General features: G+C 37.9%; 1 protein-coding gene and 1 long non-coding RNA gene across 32 annotated transcripts in view; one reads left to right on the top strand and one right to left on the bottom strand.

Moving 5' to 3' along the window:
- The window catches only part of DLG2 (discs large MAGUK scaffold protein 2), a 2,166,350-nt gene that overhangs the window by 124,450 nt on the left and 2,021,219 nt on the right, over window positions 1-20,681 (bottom strand). The window lies entirely within an intron of this gene.
- Window positions 1-20,681, top strand: part of LOC103877780 — an 80,104-nt gene that overhangs the window by 14,886 nt on the left and 44,537 nt on the right. The gene's annotated exons all lie outside the window — the stretch shown is intronic.

Genomic DNA, 20,681 nt, shown 5'->3' with positions numbered 1-20,681 from the left:
TATTCTGGGTCATAAAACAAGTCTTAAGGATTCAAGTCATACAAAGAATGTTCTCAGACCACATAGACAGTGAGTGATAGAATTGAGCATTCAAGGCCTAGCTGGTATAGAATATTTGCTTCCCTCCCCACTGTGTTTTCCTCCTTGTTGCTTTACATGTGTTTGGATTTTTCTCTGATATATGTGGCTCTGGGCTTCTTTCCTTTCCTCAGCAATAACAGCTCTCTGGTAGGGAAGAGGTTTCCACTACCCTCTTCCACAAAACTCCAGGAATAAACACTTTCTTCACAATCAGTCAACTGAAGCAATGTGTTGTGGTAAGCAAAATTCTTAATGTAAGATACTTGGACTTTGAGAGAGTAAATATCTTGGCAAATAAAATGTCACATTTATTCTACACATTAATTTCAAGTAGGAAAATAACTCCACTCCAGAAGCTGATGCAATTATATCATATTTTGCTTTATTTTCTCAGCTGTTCTCATTTGCTATTTGATGTTTAAAAACTACCTTTCTCACATGGTCCATGCCTTAGACTATATAGCTATGGCAATTTTGTTTCTGGCCAAACCAGCATAATGGATATCGCCATATTCCTATGACTGGATCTAGATTTTGACCAAAAACTAAAGACAAAAATAATGCAAATTATGTGCAGATTTTGTAGATGTTTATTTTACGTGTGGTATTATTCCTTAAAGCTCTTTAATAAGCATGTCTAAAGTGAAAGTAGAGATCTAAAGGTTGAAAAAACTGGCCATTTTACAGGAAACAATACAATGGCTAAAAAAATAATTTTGGGCCAGGCGCGGTGGCTCACGCCTATAATCCCAGCACTTTGGGAGGCCAAGGTGGGCGAATCATGAGGTCAGGAGATTGAGACCATCCTGCTAACAGGGTGAAATCCCATCTCTACTAAAAATACAAAAAATGAGCTGGGCATGGTGGCATGTACCTGTGCTCCCAGCTACTCGGAGGCTGAGGCAGGAGAATGGCTTGAACCCGAGAGTCAGAGGTTGTAGTGAGCTGAGATCTCGCCACTGCACTCCAGCCTGGGTGAAAGAGCAAGACTCCATCTCAAAATAAATTAAATAAATAAATAAATAAATAAATAAATAAAAATGTGGTCAGTATGTGTCACTGAGGGAGAAACAGCTACAACTTACATACTTTTAAAGTCACAATACATAGAACATCTCAATGTTTGTTGTTAATTTTAATAGTATTGGCCGGGCACGGTGGCTCAAGCCTGTAATCCCAGCACTTTGGGAGGCCGAGATGGGCGGATCACGAGGTCAGGAGATCGAGACCATGCTGGCTAACACGGTGAAACCCTGTCTCTACTAAAAAATACAAAAAATTAGCCGGGCGAGGTGGCGGGTGCCTGTAGTCCCAGCTACTCGGGAGGCTGAGGCAGGAGAATGGCATGAACCCAGGAGGCGGAGCTTGCAGTGAGCTGAGATCCGGCCACTGCACTCCAGCCCGGGCGACAGAGCGAAACCCCGTCTCAAAAAAAAAAAAAAAATTTAATAGTATCATTCCTACAAATTTCATTTGTATCATCATATAACTTTATTTCTTGATCTTTTTTGTGACATTACTAATAGAAATATTTGCAACACCATTGTACTCATGTACAGTGTAAATGGAATTGGACTCTTCCCATTTTTCCTCTACTTTGGTTCCTTCCTTATTAAAATACATGCCCATGGTTAAAATTTAAAAGACAGTTACTATAAAAATCATAATTTGCAATCCCTAAAACAATAAATGCCACAACTATTAGGAAAAAACAAACATTTATTGAGCACTACTCTCTGCTAGGCACTAGGGCTAACAAAGATAGATATGGGTTCTGCCCACGTGAAATTAGGGGCTAGTTCAATAAAGTTCTGCCAAGATGGCTATAAGGTTCCTTTTCTCTCCTACCCAGGAAAGACATATTGGAATGCAAGCAATTGAAAGGGCTGTCCATAAAAGAGTTATTTTAAATCTGACCCAATTTATAAAGAAAGTAATTTGCAAAACTTACTTCATTAATAGTAACACATTACATTGGGTGATGTATTTGTCTACTTAGTACCACTACCCACTCCTATCTCCAACTTTCAACATCAAAATTCTCACAGGAATTGCTGTGTTCTTACATAAACCTGCACCCTGGTTTCTGTAGGAGAGCACTTAATACAGCCAGGAGAAGCAAAGACTGGTCTTCCCTCCCTCTCCCATTCTCCCCTTCCCCTCCGCTCCCCTCCCCTCCCCTCCCCTCCACTCCGCTCCCTTCCCCTCCCCTCCGCTTCCCTCACCTCCCTTTCCTTCCCTTATTCCTCCCTTCCTTTCTCCCTTCCTCCCTGCATCGTTCTCTCTCATCCTTCTTTCATTTTGGCAACCTTTCTCTTGTAGCAGAAAGTTCAACATGTACTAATTAGAAGCTTTGAGAGACTAATTCATGAACGAACTTGTCCACAGTTACAGGTCTCAAACCTCCAAAGGAAGAGGGTGAGTTGGAAGGCTGAGAGAGTCTTGATGGCACTCCTATGCCCAATATGTGTTGGTGACACATAGCTCTAATCCTGCCCTTCTGTCCATTCCATGGAGACATATTACTACCATTTTGCTTAAGCTTGTCAAATGTTTCTTTTTAAAATCACCTGGAATAAAATTGACATAAACCAGTGTATTGAGACAGTCCAGTTGGGAACTGCTGCCTTAAAAAGAAGAATTCTTCTCTGGAAAGGCTCAGATTCAAGAAAAAGAACACAGAATTACACTGTTAATAAGAGAGCTTAATAATAATTATATAAGCAAGATGTTCTGTTTTATGTTAAAGAATTACCCCAAAATACATGTCAAGAGGAAATAACATTATTTCAGCTGAAAAAAAAAAAATACATCCTTGCAAGAAGACATAAGAGCTGCCATACATTTGAATTGTGGTGTTCATTTATCAGATAATTTTGACTTGGTTTATCACAGGTAAAAATAAGTATGATTCTAGAGAGGAACTTTTTGTTTTTCCCCAGCAAGCCTTGTCCCAAATTTAAATGGAAATTAAAAAGATCCTATGTGGAAGTTTTGAAACGATATAACATTGAATCTGGGGTGTGCCTCAGTGCCAAGAGTAAGAGTGCATTAATCAGAGCTAAAGGAGATTTGAGGAAATACCTACTGTTTCTTTTGAAACGTTCCAATCTATTGGTCCCAGCATGGAACCACATAAAAAACCACATAAAAATCCTAATGGAACAGTAAGTGAAACTGAGTTTAGGAAGAATTACATACTAGGTTCCCATATTTCCTTCTACTTCTCATTTTGATGTTCTTGAATTTAGAATTCTGACTTTGGACTCTTTTTCTTGTTTGTTTGTTTTTGTTTGTTTGGTTTTTGAGATGGAGTTTCACTCTTGTTACCCAGGCTGGAGTGCAATGGCTCAATCTCAGCTCACCACAACCTCTGCCTCCCAGATTCAACTGATCCTCCTGACTCAGCCTCCTGAGTAGCTGGGATTACAGGCATGCACCATCACGTCCAGCTAATTTTGTGTTTTTAGTACAGATGGGGTTTCTCTATATTGGCCAGGCTGGTCTCAAACTCCCGACCTCAGATGATCCGCCCGCCTCGGCCTCCCAAAGTGCTGGGATTACAGGAATGAGCCACCTCACCCGGCCAACTTTGGAATCTTTGCCCTGGTGACCACAGGAATTACTGCCCCTGGTAATATTGCTTTGGTTCCAAGACTGTCCAGGCCAAAGTTACCAGAATATTACTGTCAGACTCTAGACTTTTCCAATCCAAGGGTGGGGATCCAATCACCAAAAAGACATCTTTCACCTCAGGTCTGTATACATTTACTGAATGCCCATGATATCCCAGGCATAGTATTTGATGCTGGGCATGCAATTATGAATTAAGACATTGTCACTATCCTCACAAGAAAGGAGGAATGCCCATGGCTCATCAGCAAAATCACAAATTGGTTCATACTTAGCACTAGTCACTCCTGCATAGGCCATCTCCATTCCCTAGCAATATCATTAATGGATTGGTTGTATTTGTGGGATTTATAAGTCTGTTATAGGCCTTAGTAGATAAGATTCTGATTTTCAGACAAAATGCATCAATAATGATAGTTCTTCAAGGGAAGATTAGATAAGTAGTAACAGGAAGCATACAAATATCTTTCAGCGACAAGCATTCTACTATATGCTTTACTTATACTGTACAGCTATGGAAAAATAATGTATAGAAAACATCTAGCTTAGAGATAGGCACAGAGATGCATTATTATAATTATTACTAAATTGTATAACAACCCAGCAGGAGAAATACGTATTATTTCCATTTAATAGAGGAAGAAATGAAGATTCAAAGCGGCAAAGTGACTTATCTAAATCTCACAGATAAAATGTATGAGAGCAGGGTACCAGCCTGGGGGTGTCTAGCTCTAAAGCTCTTGCTCTTTTCACCCCAATGCTATTGGATCAGTACAGAAGCTAATTTGCATAATCTCTCACTTGAGAGTTTCATTTTAGTAAAAGTGCACTAATTAAATAAGAAGAAATACCTAATGCTGTTCAACTACCATTTGTTCAGCCTTTATTTAGCAAAAGACAAAACATATTCTTTGAATGCTAAATATTCAAAGAGGGAAAGTCAGAAATTTCCTCTGGAATCTTTAATCATGTCAGACAGAGCAGGTGTCCCCTAGAGAAGGCTGCCCTCTTTGCACTGCCCCTCACACATGCTCATGAACATATTACCGAAAGCCTGCAAGCATGGGCAGTGCCCTTCACTGTACTTTTGGTTGAGTCCATTATTAGGGGCAGTGTGGCATGGTGGCTAAGAACACCAACTATGGCTGAGAAATGGATTCTAGACCTACCTCTTCCTTTTACTCTCTGGGGCCTGGCAATAATTCTTCAACTGACTCTCAGCTTCTTTATCTGTAATATGGAAGATTTGGAGTGGTTTATCTCTAAGGTAACTTGCAGTTGCAAAATGTCAGGGCTTCCTTTTTGGGTTAAAAGTGGTCTTAAATGAGTCAACTGATACAGTTTTACCATAGGGATTTCAAAGACCAGCCTCAATTCTTCTTGTGGACAACAAGTTTCTTGAGAACAAGAACCTATGATTATTCTCTCACATCACCTTGCAAAATACCTATTATTTAATTGTTGTTCAGTTGATATGTTTCATTAATAAAGTAATGAATGAACACTTTATATACTGAAATAAAATAGATAAGATTCAAAATGCAAAATTCAACAGAAATATGTTTGTAGTGTATCAGATGTTTTGACATATCTTTTTCTTAATCTAGCCCAAGAATGACAGAATTTTGGCTGACTGGTCAGGCTCCATTGAATCATGAAAAAGGAATCTGTATTTTTTCTCTATAATTAACTCAGTGTCAGAAAGTGTATCCAATGAAAAGCCAGGCTTAGTCTTCTGATTCAAATTAATTTTGTGGAACACTTGTAAAGGACAACATCAAGATACTTATATGTGCTTCTGAGAAACAAAACACAAAACAAACCAGGTCTCTGTTTCCTATTATAAACTTCTGTACTGAGTCACTTGTCCTAGTATCAGAGTCACAATGAGTCACTAAGGGTCTGTGGTGGAAGACACTATCTTATTCATTTATTCCTAGCACCTAACACAGTGCTAAGCACATTGTAGTGTTTTAAACATTCGTTTTGTCAATACACTTATGAAAATATGTTCGGTAATGTTTGTCACAATGTAAAGGAGCTGATAGCCCAGTTCCATATAACAATATTGCTGGCGTAAGTGAGGGATTACTCTAAATGTCATGAATTCAATCAGAATACTCTTCACCAAAAATGAATAACTTAAGGTCTATGTGCTAGGTCTGAGAACGAAGTTACTGAAGTTGGTCAATAATCAGGTCATATACTGGAATATTACTTGGTTGAAGAGGAACCATCAAACTGGAATAATGTTCTCAGTGAAATGAGGATTGTGAAATAATAGAGTATCATATAAAATAGTTTTAGATCCTGGCTGTAAATGGAAGCAAAAATTAGAGATAATAGAAATGAAACTCTAAAGATAGAGGATTTGTGAGCAATATGCTGAGCCATTGCCATTCCACAGAATGTGTCCTGTCCTGGGCTAGCAGCTGATGGGAGAAGGGTGAGAATGGAGAAGGGGACAAGATGAGAATGGAGGCATAAAGCAGATTGTAGTGTCAAAATCAGTAATTTAGGCAAGCCCTAAGTTAAAAATCATTCATTCCTTTACTCAGTCAACTATACTTGCTGGGCACAGAACTGGGCGTTGTGAAAAATGAAATGTGCATAAGACATGGTTTTTGCCTTCAAGTAGTTTATAGTGAAATTACTCCTCTACTTTTTAGGACTGAAATAAAAAGCACATCGTGTAACTGCTTCTGTGCTTTAAATTTTTCATTCGTAAAGTGACCTTCCTATCTCAGTAGAGTTTGAAGATAGAATGGTAGCATTATTGCAAATATTTGTAATATTTGTAATGTTATTACAAAATAATATTTTGTAATCATAAAATATTATATGGAAATAATTAAGATTCTTCTACTATCACTGTGATAACAACAGCGGTAGTAAAGAATCAAGTAAAATCTTTAAATGATAATATAAATGTTGAAATAAGTTTTTAAAATAGTAATGGTTAAGATCAGTTCCCCAACAGGATGGAGACATTGATCTGGGCATAACTAACAACCAGTGACTAAGACCAGGGAATGTACCATACCATCACAACAACCCACAACCCTCTCAGCTACTTTTGGCCTGTTTATAAAGAGATAGCTTGTGTAGCTTATCTATAGGTGCCCCTAGATACAGTCAAACTTAAACTTTCTGTGATTTTCCCCCTATACACCTCAACTAGTTATATTGGTGTACTATATGATGTAGTACAAAATACCTTCTATTTATTATTGTTCATTTCATTTAATAATCATCCCTTGTGATGTGGAATTTGGGACTCAAGGATGAATAATTAAAACTTGGACTGAAACAAGAATTAACACATAACCAACATTTGGATATTTTTCTGATTGAAAACATTACTCGAATAGTATTTTTCTACTGAAGTTTGCAAGTGAAAATGGTGACATTCTCCTTTCTCAAAGAGAATTTCTAAGCATTTATTACTAGACATGTTTAAAAAATTCTGAAGCTTTGAGTATTCCTACCAGAGCACACTGGAAGAAACAGAAAAGTCAACATTCAAGACTTGGAAATATAAGAGAACAAGATATCTCATTACCATGATATAGTTATGTGCCATGAGGATGGGGCCTGGGAAACCTGACAATGCCTGAGGAAAAAAGAGAAGAGATAGAAGAAATGAGAAAATGTCAAGAGACAAAGAGAGAAACTAGGGCAAATCAAAGTCAACCTTCTCCTAGTGAAACCAGAAAGGACTCTTCAAGAAATAAGATTTTCAGAGTGGGCATGACATTTAGCCAAAGGCAGTGTGCAAGTGCTGAGCATTAGGTAGAGGAACAGATAAAAACAGGTGCTTCAGGACAGCTAGAGAATCTGGATGGATGCAAGCAAGCCCTCAGCATCATTCAGGAGTGGGACATGGGCATTGCCTGGGTCAGGAACCAGAAAAAAAGAGCGTTGCCAGCCTTTTGGCATTTGTGTGGAGTAAACTTAAACTTAAGGGTCATTCTGTGCCCACTATGTTTGCCAACATAGGGAGAATCTTTTTGTGTTCCATTAAAAATGCAACAGTAAATATACTTCAACATTTTTTTTTTTCTGTTGTAGCACAGACAGATGTGGGATAAATTCCTGCTTTTGCCACTTACCATCTAGGTGACTGGGGTCAATTATTTTGATTCTCTGTGTCTCAGCTTTCACTCCTCTTATGAGAATAACCCATTTAATGAGGTTGTTGTGAGGTTGAATGAAATAATTGTGTCTATAAAGTATCGGTGTATTAAACTATCATTTTCTTCCTGCTTTTCCCCTATATCCCTGAGGTACAGGGTCAGAACTCAAAATTAATAGCCAGTATTTATTGAGTGCCACATACTGTTCTAAGTGTATTACTTATAGTAACTACTTAATCTGCATAGCAGCTCTATAGGGTAGATACTATTTTATTCACATTTTTTGAGGGAGAATACAGAGGCACTGAGAAGTTAAAAAGCAATTTGTATAAGTTTTCATAGCTGGGAAATCTCAGAGCCAGGACTCAAGTTTATAATATCAGGCAATCTAGCACCAAAGCTGGTGCTCTTAACTACCGCCTTGTAATGTTTTCTCTAACCCACAGCAGGTATTGTTATCATGAATTCACACCAGGGTTGTGAAAATCAAAGTTGGTAGAAGGGCAATGGCCATAGAAGCTGTTTTCCTTGACACTAGTAAATCAGGCTTTCAAAGAAAAACAATCTGACTTTAAATCCTGACTCCTCTTCTTCTAGTTATGTGGCTATGATGCGCTGTGATGATAACATGAAACAATCTTTGTAAAGCACCTAACACGTAGCAGCCATTCCAGAATGTAGTTCCTATTATTGTTATGCTTTGGATTAAAAAAGAAAATAACACATCTGCTGCTTAGAGTCTTTTTAAAAAATTCCTCTTTTAATGTTTAGCTATAAGCAGCCATATCAGCTCTAATTCTCTCCCATCTAACATTGAATTGGCTACTATTTTTTTTTTTTAATTTGAGACAGGGTCTTGCTCTGTCACACAGGCTAGAGTACAATGGTGCAAACTCAGCTCACTGCAACCTCACCTTCCAAGTTCAAGCGATCCTCCCACCTCCTGCCTCCCAAGCAGCTGGGACCACAGGTGCAAACCACCATACCCAGCTATTTTAAAAATATTTTTAATAGAGACAAGATATTGCCATGTTGCCCAGGCTGATCTCGAACTCCTGTGCTCAAGTAATCTGTCCTCCTTGGTCTCCCAAAGTGCAAAGGGATTATAGGCAAACGTGCTACTTTTAATAGGAGACAGTGAATTATAATTTATATAGACAGATCGTTTCTCTCTATAATCAATCTATGTATCTATGGAATTTATATAGAGATCATTTCTCTCTATAAAAATCATGTGGAAATCCAGTCCTGGCAAGTATGAAGTTGATATTTGTAAAAACATGGACATAAAATTGCCTACCTGATAAGGATAAAACTGTAATATTCTCCAAGTCACAATATTCTCACTGCTTGGGAAAAAATGATAAAATAGTGCTGTCATTTGACAGATTAAACAGCATGCAATAATTCCTTTTCTCCATTGAGCATTGGAATAAGTCCTTATTGAGACTACTTAAAAAATTGGCTATATATATCATAAACCAAAAGTAAACCTAGATAAGTATTATAGCAAATAAAAGGTTAAAATGGGAAGTAAAAAAATACAAGGCCCTCAGATTTGCTTAGCCTACATAGAAATACTATGAAAGAGACAATTATGGCTTGCCAAATACTGATGTGTTCCCTGTATTTCCTGAACCCTTTAGGCAGGGCCTTGTGGCATGTTTCAGTCAATGGTCTATGAGCAAGTGTGTTAGGATGCAACCCTTTCTTTTCTACCTTGGCTATCAAGGAACTTATTTCTAATGGTGCAGCTCTAAGATTGTGGCACCTCCATCATTGTGAGTATTGAGTGACTGTGTGGAGCAGAGCCCTTCCTCAAGCCCTGATTCGTATGTAGTATGGATAAGAAATAAACTTTTATGTGTGAAGCTAATTTAAGGATTGTTGCATTTAAGAACTATGTTGCATCATTGTCTATCTTAGCTTTGTTAATACAGTCTTGAGTAATTTTTATATGGCACTCTGTAATTTACACAGACATTTCAGATGCATGATCTTGTTTAAACTGACAACACACTTAAAGAACATTCATTTGGTCCAAAAAGCATAAAATTAGAGGCTATACTGTTGTACATTGAAGCAATCAAGGTTTATATTAAATACCAGGAAAACTATCTAAGAATAGAGGTTGTTGAAGAGAAGCCATATATAAAGGATACCTAGGAGAGGATTTATAAATTGGATGGGAAGGAAGGGCTTTGGGTTGCTTCTAATTCTTGAGCTGCCACGGGGGTTGTGAAATGTCCATTCCCAGGAGAGTTGCAATACTTGGTCTTGGAAGGTTTGTATGGAATTTCTCAGCCAAAGCAAGTGGGCTCCCACTCGTCTGTACTTTAAAGATGGTCCAGATTTTAGGAAAGAAATAGAATAGCCTTAGGTTCCATACAGCTGAGCTGAGTTTGAACTAAAAGGTAGATCTTCTACTTTCTGTACCACAGCAATTAATGAAATTCATAATGGCTTTATGTAGTGGTGGTAATGAGTTTCTCAGCTTTTCACATTATACAGGTATTTAGGCATATTCTTTTATCAACGCATATGGGATAAAAGTTCATTCTGACTACAGAATTCTTTAAATTATCTCAGAGCAAAAAATCTTTACAAGCAATAAATCTATTTATGGGGGGAAAAACCACTTCTTTCTAGGCCCTTTGATTTCTCAAATGTAAATAAAATGTGAGGTGAGTTTTCTCCCAGCTCTGGTGTATTAAATAAAGCATTGCTGTACTGGCTTTTCAACTATTAATGAAGGCATTAGGTGCTTTTATGCTAGATAATGTATTAAGTCTTTTCTCTTACAATTCTCAAAATCCAGTTGTGTAAAGACTATTATCATTTGCATTTTGCAGATGAGGAAACTGAGGATAAATTGTTGATAACTTACTGTGTTCCAGGCATTAAATGAGATAAACAGGGCATCCTCCTCATTTTTCTTACCATTAAGAATCCAAGGCACCAAATTAATGTCAGGCTTTAATGGCTAAAACATTCATTGTAATTAATGTTACTGCACAAGTGGCTCTGTAACCACAATTAAACTGAACAATTCAGGCTAATTTGCTGTAGGACTTCTCCTCAACCAAAGTACTTTGTAGGGAGCTAAAAATGGTGTTACTAGTGTGGTCTCAGGCTGATCCTCAGCAAACTGAATTACTCCTTTTTTTTTCAGTCTTTGATTCTCCAGCCTTTTTGAGACACCATTTAACTGAAATGCAAGTTCATTTTAACATGTAAAATATCACATTGCAAACAATTTATAGAAGAATGTAATGAACAAAAAGAATGGATGACAAGAGTTTCAAAAACAAACAAAAGTCTGCCATTATCAATTAACTGGCCCTTAATCTCATAACTATGCCCTTGATTAGGTAGAGATGATGTCGTAATAGGTGCATTATAAGACAATACATCAAAATGTTATCCAGATGGAAAAATTTACAGATATTAAGGTAATAAATGTATACAACCCTTAAAACGTATTTATTCCTTTGTTTTGCATATTGGAAAGAACATGATCTGAACATAAAAGTCTCACAGCACAACGGACCTTATTTTAACCCTAAAATTAGCTTAAACTATATAACTGAATCAAATAAAACATGCATAATAACAAGATTTAAGGAAACCATGACTATGACTGTCACCACATCAAATCATCAAAGTTGGCTTCGATGATCTGATGTGAGGGGAGGATGTCCATTCCTCCCTCCCTTAAAGTTGACATAATAAAAAATAATTTTCCTCCCATAACACTGGTTTCTTCTCCTGTATTTCTTTTCCTAGTTAATGACATAGCCATTTATCCAACCACCCAAGCCAGAAACCTCAGGCTCATCATTGACTTCTCCCTTTCCTTCAAATCTAACACTGCTATAATTATTGAATATAATTTAGAATGTTGCTTTGTTCCTCTTCATTTATCCCCATTGCCTCTGCTTTAATCCAGGTCCTTCTTTATCCTTGCCTATGTTATTATAATAGTCCCCAATTGGTTTACCAACCTCTGGTCTCAGCCACCTATGATCCATCCTTCCCATCACCACTGGGATAATTTCTAAATCACCAATATGTCTACATCACTCCTCTGCTCAAACTCCTTACTGTTTAGAGTCCCAAGTTATTTACATGATATTCAAGATTCCATTCACCTGAACCTAATCTATCTTTAAAAACAATTCAATCTGTAGTTTTCATGTTTTAATCCCATTATGTTCACTGTTCCCAAACAACATTTACCTGTTCATCTCCACACCTTTGTACATGCTCCTTCTGCTGATCATTTTTTCTTTTTCTATCTTTTTCTGGTTATTCTTCCTAATGTATTTCAAACGTTTCTTCTTATGAAAATACATTCTGAGAATTGACCTAATCTAAAATTAACTGTTCTCTTCGCTCGTTTCTCATAGCTTTTAGTTCCTACCTTAGATTCCTCACTGTCATCAGATTTTTACTGGAGCTCATTATGAACATACTTGTTTTCTTCACTGAGACAGTGAAGCAATTCTGTGATGATCAAAGGAGACCTGAGTTTAGGGAGTCAGAAAAACTGGGGTTGGTTCCAGTTCAGTCACTGCCAAGGCTCAACAGTCATATCTACAAAATAGGGATGGATAGATACCTACTTCAAAAGATAAAGTAAAGATTAAATTAGACAATATAAATGAGAGAATTATCAACATGTCTCATGAATGAGATCAAGAGACATCAAAATTAAGTAGCAGGATCACGAGCTCTCTGAGAGTGGGATATATATCTAATTCAACTCTGTGCCTCCACTGTACCCGCACATGGTATGTGCTCAAAGAATATTTGGTGAAGAAAATAGAATGAGATAAAATTTTCTACTTTCTAATCTAGGAAACATAGAATAAAATTTGGTCAGACACAGTGGCTCATGCCTGTAATCCAAGCACTTTGGAAGGCCAAGGTGGCAGGATCTCTTTAGCCCAGGAGTTTCAGACCAGGGCAATATGGCAAAACCCCGCCTCTACCATAAATAAATAAATAAATAAAAAATTAAAATTAGCCAGTTGTAGTGGTGTGTGCCTGTAGTCATCACAGCTACTCAGGAGGCTGAGGCAAAGCCCCATCTCTACCAAAAAAAAAAAAAAAAAAAAAATTAGCCAGACATGGTGGTGTATGCCTACAGTCCTAGATACTCAGGAGGCTGAGGTGGGAGGATCACTTGAGCCTGGGAGGCGGAGGTTGCAGTGAGCTGAGACTGCGCAGCTGCACTCCAGCCTGGAAGAGTGAACTCCCTGTCTCAAAACAAACAAACAAACAAACACAAAAACCAAAACTTTCTTATAGAATAAAAATAAACTCTACAATTGTAAGAATATTTGACCTTTCAAAATACTGACATTCTCTTGCCTATCTTTACAACATCTTAAGAAGGCCAGTATTATCATCTTCCTTTTGCATCTGAAGAGACTGAGGCATAGAACAATTAACGGGCGTGTTTAGGATCCCAGAGTCAGGCAAGAGAGAGTCATGGTCTGATGCTCCCTATTTTAGTCTACAGGACTAGGTTGCCTGGATGATTTGCTATTTGCTCCAGGGTGGGAATTAATTTACATCTCAAAATCATTTCAGAAGATATGTGTTTTGCATGGGCAAGATGGCACATGTTTAATTCTGCATTTCCAAGAAGGGAAAAAAAAATGAGATCAACTGTTACTGGAATACTTTTCTCAGCTCCACACATGTTCTGTCTGTTCTCTTTGGCTGTTCTTTCAGAAAAGTTATCATCGTCTCCTCATTCCCAGCAAAAACGTTTCAGAAACTCCTGAGCACCTTCTTAAAGTGAAAGATGGGACAACAAACTCCAAGCACGTATTTCAGTTTTACAATATTTAATAGCTACTCGTTTCAGTCAGAATATGGCTGCCTATTGGAAAAGTTAGGCTAATGACAGTGTAGTAAAAAGGGCCTGGATTTTTAAGTCAAAATCGTTCTAATACTGCTGGCCGTGTGATCTTCAAACATTGATTTCCTCTGTCCCAGCTTTAGGGTTGCTCATCTGCATTTGGATTTAAGAGTACTTTCCCAGCAGGGTTATTTTGAGGCTTAAATGAGGTAATAGACCAATGGATACTCTTTAATACTAGCTACTTCATCAACTTGAGATCTTTATATACACTAAAGCTCATCATTAGGATCTTTGGGAGTCATACATTAAATGTAAATTAATTATTCAGGCAGAACTTTCTCTAAAATAGATGTTACTCTTCACTGCTTTAGCAAACAGAGTATACTGAACATAATTTAAATTCTTTTGAAGTCTCATGACTGTCATTCAACATATCATTTTTGGCACTGTGTATCATGCAGTGGTATCTTCAAGGCTGCTGAGATGTATAAAGCTGTCTGCCCCTGCCCTAAATCTGCCACACAATTAAATCCTGTGGCCTTACCTCCAGCTGGTTTTCATCGGCCCCATATTCTCCAGTCCCATTGCTTAGGCCTTAGTTTAGGGTCTCATGATTTCTAGCTTGAATTGCTGCAGCAGCCAAACAGGTTCCCCTATTTCCATTCTCAGCATCCCCAAGTCCTTCCTTGGCACTTAGCAAGAGTAGTTTTACTAAAACCACATCTGAGTACTTTACATGCTTGCTTAGTAAACAAAACAAACAGAAAATTCTTTCAATGGCTCTCTATGAACTACAGCCTTAAGTCCAAATTCAGCATGGAAGGCATGTAAATAATATCTCTGTGAGCTCACCTTATCACCTCTGCAACTTCCCCTTCCCTCTCGCCTAACCCCTCCCGCGGTGAGTGGGCTCCTGTCGTGCTGAACCAGGTCTTGCATGGTACATTCCTGAGGGCATTAGGCTATTTCACACCTCCTTCCTACTTGCTCTCATGACCCTACCTGTAACCTATAGTGAGTTGAAAAGCAGTATTAGTAGTTTAGAATAACTAAACTAATGTTAAATAGGTTTTGCATGAGAGGCTGTAGAGATATCCTTGAGTTAAGTTCATGAGCTTGGAAAATCTATATTCCTAGAAATATTTATTTTGGCTATTGATTTGTTCTTAATAGTGTTTGGGATCCTTGACATTCTTAGATAAATTGCCTATAGATAAGTTGAGTGTAATGTGATGTGATGTGATGTGATGCGATTGACATTTATTGAAACCCTCCCTAATGTCCCAAGTTCTGGGCCAGAAACTGAGAACATAAGGCATAGTCAACAAAGCATTTAAGAGGCTCATGTGTATGCCTATGCCAGTTAAAATAAGCTGATGATAGAGAGATTATTCACACACACATCCTATTTTTTTTTTCAAAGATGAGGAAAATATGAGTTCTCACAGCTAACTATAGGGTGTGTGTGTGTGTGTGTGTGTGTGTGTGTGTGTGTGTGACATTCAATTCCAGGTCTGTGTGAATCCAGCTGAGCTCTCCATTTTACTCTTTCCTGTTCCTATTGGAACCAGCCTGTGAAGACAATAATGGAATGTTTCTCTTGATAAATTTTACACATCTCCTTTTCTCCTATGACAACTTAATCTCCATTCCTGAATATAAAAAACTGAATCACAAAATTTGGCAGCCTGTATTTAATGGGACTTTTAGAAAACTTGTTTGATGCTGTGGATTACTATAGTAGCTACATACAGTCAAGGCAGACAGGAGGAGAGAGAGGGTAGTGTCTGAGTGCCAAAAGTCATCCGTGTTCTTAGTCTAGCAATAGCAAATACACAACCCTCCTGTACAGAGAGATGTGCAGACTGGGGCCTCTGCCCTGGGGTGCATTACTGCCCACACACCAATCTTGGAAGCAATGACTACCTCTGAAAACTCTTACCTTTCCTAAAGCCTGAGCACATATTCAGTCACCTTAGTGAAAGTGAAGGAGGGCGGAAGGGTATTAGTTCAGTCTTGTCAAACATGATCTATAACAGAGACTGCAAACAGACTTTGTCTCACATGCCAAAGCAGATGGTGTGATAGTGACTGTTGAGAAAGCTTCTGAAGTTGTCTCTGAACTCAGTGGGAAGAATGCTGAGTACAATGATAAACAATGTCTGTTCTGGGATTGAGGGAAGCATTGCCTATAGGTATTTACTACCCTTGGTAGAAGTTTCAGTTGTCATTTAGCATAAGCCAGGCTGTGCTGTTACTTAGTGTAGAAGTTATGAACTCAACTAAGCATGCAATGATAGACTAAGATACGATCTATAATACCTGTCAAATATGGCACAGAGCAGATGCTCAACAAATGTTTATTGAAGAAATGAGTGCAAAGTCCTATGGCTTTATATTGGAAGAGAAAGAGAGTTCTTCCCCTCATAATCAGGGGAAGTGGGGTACACTGAGATTACTTTGCAAAGAGTCCTCAATGCCATGCCGAAGAGTTTGGGGCATTATCCTATATGGGCCAGTAGTTTCCAAGCTTAGTTTAATTCCCTAAGGTGTTTTGTATGTAGAATTCCTGTGATGTATGTAGCTACCCTGTGATGTTCTGACTTGGTAAGTTGGTAAGTGCGGAGATGGAGCCAAGAATTCTCTTTTTGTTTGAACCACTTGTTAGCTTCTCAGGCAATTTGTATAAACAGACAAATAAGGGAATTACAGCTGCAAAGTAATATGTGATGTTCTTTTTTTTTTTTTTTTTTGACAAGGTCTCTCTCTGTTGCCCAAGCTGCAGTGCAGTGGTGCAATCTTGGCTCAATGCAACCTCTGCCTCCCAGGCTTAAACCATTCTTCCACCTCAGCCTCCTGAGTAGCTGGGACAACAGGCACATGCCAACATGCCAAGATAATTTTTGTATATATTTCTTTCTCTTTTTTTTGGTAGAGATAGGGTTTCACCATGTTGCCTGGGCTGATCTTGAACTCCTGGGCTCAAATGATCTGCCAGCCTCGGCCTCCCAAAGTGCTGGAATTACAGGCGTGAGGCACAGGGATCAGCTGTCACTGAAGTTCTTAAGGAAAAGAACAACTTGCTGTGATCACAGATCTTTGCTTCTGGTTCTCCAAGCTCTTAGTGTTTTCTGCTTATTGAGACCAGAACTATCCCTGCCTTTGTAGAGACAGACCTGCCAGACTGTGTCCTGGTGAATCAGACTCCAGCTCCCAAAGCACTTTGCCACAGACCCCTCTTCCTCAGGAAGAAGGAGGAGGATTGAGCACTTTGGCAAAGCAACCAAGAGAGTAATGTGCTGCAGTGGGAATAAATCACGGACCGAGGAAATGAATGAACCACATGTTTCTGGATTTCAAATATCACTTCTGGAAATGAGCGAGTCTTTCTGCTTTCTCATTTCAATTAATTTTCTTACAAACTCTCCCTACCATTTTTCACTGCAGTCAATTATTTAACTTGTTCCAGTATGAAAATTGGGTCCGTACAAAAAACTTAATTGATTTGACCTGTGCTTTGACACAACACTTTGCAAAATGCATGTGCGTTCATACAGATTAGTCATCTGAGTCATTATTTTCCAGCAAAGTACAGCACCATGCTGGCAGTGGATGGCACACCAATATTGTGAAAATGTGAACTTCTTATTCTTGTGGAAAGTTACAACAAAGAAAGGGTGGTTGGAAGTCCAATAAGGACATCATTTGTCCTAAGACTTTGACTAAGAGTCTATTCATCTCTAATACTGCCTCCCTGCAGGTGAAAACGTTAAACCAAGGAAGATATTGGGGCAGAATGGAGAGAATGGTGCCTGGGCCTGGCAGATGGAATCTGAATTTCAGGGCAGCTCCTTGGCCACGTTTCAGTCTTAGAACTGGGCAAATTTTTTTAGCTGTTTTGATTCACAGCACACCTCTTTGTAAATTTGGATACATTCTTACCTGCCTCATGGCGGTATAGTGAGGAACAACAAAAATGAAGAGAGAACCAAAGTATAGTAAGTGCTCAGAAAATGGTGACAAGGATGTGATACTGCTGACAAAATTACTTTGCCATTGTTTATTCCAATTTTACTTATTTATAATTCAATCTCACCGATTCACAGAAAAAACTGAGGTAATATGATCACATTTTAAAGAGCATTCTTATTATTTTCCTTCATGATTCTATTTTCTATATCTGTACACTCACTCTAGGTCCATACTTTACCGTCTTTTTTTTTTGTTTTAGGGATAAAAACCAGTGACCATGTGTGTGTATTCGTGTGCATGTGTGTGTGTGAATGAATGCGTATGAGTGATGGTAGTGGGAGACAGCTCATATATTCAATAAATTATATAAAATGGCTGCACAATTGTTTAAAAATAAAATGAGTATTATACACCTATCACCAAGACAAACAACATTAACAGTGACTTAGATTCCCTCAGGATGCCATTTTTTATATAGTTTCCTTCCTAAGTACTCTTCTTCCATAGGTAACTCTCCTGAAATTACAGTAAATCATCCTCTAACTATCTTTTTTTTGGCCCATCCATGTTGATATATGTAACAGTTCTTCATTCATTCTCACAGTTATATTCATTGTATAAATATAACTCATACATCCAGCTTACATTAAGTTACCTTTAGATTTTACTAACAGTATTATTATACATATTGTTAGACATGTCTCCTATCCCTGTATATAAATTTTCCCTAAGGTACATGCTTAAAGAAATGAGTTGCTGGGTAACATTTTTAATTGCATTAAATAATGTTAAACTGTTTTCCAAAGTAGTTCTTCCATTTCACACAGTGGATGAGAATTCTGGCAGTTTCATATCCTCTCTACCACTTGGAATCAACTGGACTTCATAATTTTTATCAGTTTAGTAAATGTGAATGGTGCGTTATTGCAGTTTAATTTGCAATTCCTTGATTATCAATGATTTTAAGCATGTTTTCATATGTTAATAAGTAATTTGTGTTTTTTTCCTCTTTGTTTTAAAAGTACTTACCCATTTTCTATAGGGCTGTTTGAATCTTTCTGATTGCTTTATAGTTCTCCACGTATAGTGTTCTAGAAGTGATCTTTTACCAGCTATATATGTTGCAAAGATCTGTTCTCTTTTATTTTCAATTCATGTCACATTTCACCTCAGAAAAGTCAGATATAAGATCCCGAAGTTTTTTATTTCTCTAAACTGCTGGTATGAGTAGCTAAAAATATAGACAGATTTCAAAATAAATAATTCATTACGGTAGTTTAGCAGAAATACATTCATGAATATTCGCTCAAGCTTGCAGAAAGTGCTTGAAAAGCAATTAAACTAAACTAAACTAAATTAAAAACAAAAAGACAGCGCTGTGATGATGAAGGTTTTCATGCCAAGACTCCAAATATACTAGAAAAATTTATCTTCAGCAGTTTACTATATTCACAATGACAACGCTTCAGACTGCTTCCTTTATTCATAAGAGATTCCACCTATTTCAAGTGTGTTTATCACCCAGCCAGCACAGGCAAATGTTACCAAGTTAAGATTGAATTTCAAGTGTGTTCTTGGAATAAAACTTCTGAGAATATTTTTTTCTTTAATACGATCCTCTTGGAGTCATATTTTTTGGCAACTCATCTTTGGGTTTTTGAGGAACTGAATATCCTCACCTGCTTTTTTTTCTCTCTCTCTCTATTTTTTATTATTATACTTTAAGTTCTAGGGTACATGTGCACAACGTGCAGGTTTGTTACATATGTATTCATGTGCCATGTTGGTGTGCTGCACCCATTAACTTGTCATTTACATTAGATATATCTCCTAATGCTATCCCTCCCCCCTCCCCCCACCCCGCGACAGGCCCTGGTGTGTGATGTTCCCCTTCCTGTGTCCAAGTGTTCTCATTCTTCAATTCCCACCTATGAGTGAGAACATGCAGTGTTTGGTTTTCTGTTCTTGCGATAGTTTGCTGAGAATGATGGTTTCCAGCTGCATCCATGTCCCTACAAAGGACATGAACTCATCAATTTTTATGGCTGCATAGTATTCCATGGAGTATATGTGCCACATTTTCTTAATCCAGTCTGTCATTGATGGGCATTTGGGTTGGTTCCAAGTCTTTGCTATTGTGAATAGTGCTGCAATAAACATACCTGTGCATGTGTCTTTATAGCAGCATGATTTATAATCCTTTGGGTATATACCCAGTAATGGGATGGCTGGGTCAAATGGTATTTCTAGTTCTAGATCCTTGAGGAATCGCCACACTGTCTTCCACAATGGCTGAACTAGTTTACAGTCCCACCAACAGTGTTCCTATTTTTCCACATCCTCTCCAGCACCTGTTGTTTCCTGACTTTTGAATGATTGCCATTCTAACTGGTGTGAGATGGTATCTCATTGTGGTTTTGATTTGCATTTCTCTGATGGCAAGTGATGATGAGCATTTTTTCATGTGTCTGTTGGCTGCATAAATGTCTTCTTTTGAGCAGTGTCTGTTCATATCCTCTGCCCACTTTTTGATGGGGTTGTTTGTTTTTTTCTTATAAATTTGTTTAAGTTCTTTGTAGGTTCTGGATATTATCCCTTTGTAAGACGGGTAGATTGTAAAAATTTTCTCTCATTCTGTAGGTTGCCTATTCACTCTGATGGTAGTTTCTTCTGCTGTGCAGAAGCTCTTCAGTTTAATTAGACCCCATTTGCCAATTTTGGCTTCTGTTGCCATTGCCTTTTCACCTGCTTTTTTCTGAAGCAAGTGTTTCTGGGAACTGAAAAATACACTTTGTCAAATTTCAGGGTTTTTTAGGGTAGTGAAAGTACTCCATATGATACTATAATAATGGATACATGTCATTATACATTTGTCTAAAGCCATGTATTGTTCAACACCAAGAGAAAAAGCTAATGTAAAACTGTAGACTTTGAGTGATAATGATGTGTCAATGCAGGTTGATCAACTGTAACACATGTGCCAC

This window comes from Papio anubis, chromosome 12 (genome assembly GCF_008728515.1).
Source record: "Papio anubis isolate 15944 chromosome 12, Panubis1.0, whole genome shotgun sequence".
NCBI lineage: Eukaryota > Metazoa > Chordata > Mammalia > Primates > Cercopithecidae > Papio > Papio anubis.
Note: the sequence above shows the minus strand (reverse complement) of the source record. Positions and strands in the feature narration are given on the sequence as shown.